The sequence below is a fragment of the Mandrillus leucophaeus genome, unplaced genomic scaffold, assembly GCF_000951045.1.
Source record: "Mandrillus leucophaeus isolate KB7577 unplaced genomic scaffold, Mleu.le_1.0 Scaffold1446, whole genome shotgun sequence".
NCBI classification, from domain to species: Eukaryota; Metazoa; Chordata; class Mammalia; order Primates; family Cercopithecidae; genus Mandrillus; species Mandrillus leucophaeus.
Genome location: NW_012101417.1, coordinates 33,564 through 34,051, shown reverse-complemented (window position 1 = coordinate 34,051; position 488 = coordinate 33,564).

Here is a 488-nt window from a genome sequence, read left to right as displayed (position 1 = left end):
TCTTGATACTAGAATCTAGTGAAGACACAACAACAACAAAAGAAAAACACAGGCTAATATCCCTATGAACATTAAAACAAATTCTCCATGAAATACCAGCAAGCGGAGTTCATGAGCAAATAAAAAGTTTTTTTTTTTATTCTGAAAACACAGAGTTTTTTTTATCTTGAAAACACAGAGTTTTATTCTGTGTATTCAAGAATATTCCAGTATGTGCAAGTCAATAAGTGCAATTTACATTGAAAAAATAACAGCAAAAAGTTATATGATTAACAAAATAGAGGTACAAAAAGTACTCAAGAAAATCCAGTATTTATTTCTGAAAATATTCTCAACAAACTAGGCAATGACAAAACATACCTCAAAATAATAAAAGCCATCTATTACAGATTATCTGCCAACATCATACTGAACAAACCAATGTGGATGCATTCTTCATATGAATAGAAATGAGACCAGAATATATACTGTAAACACTCCTATCGACA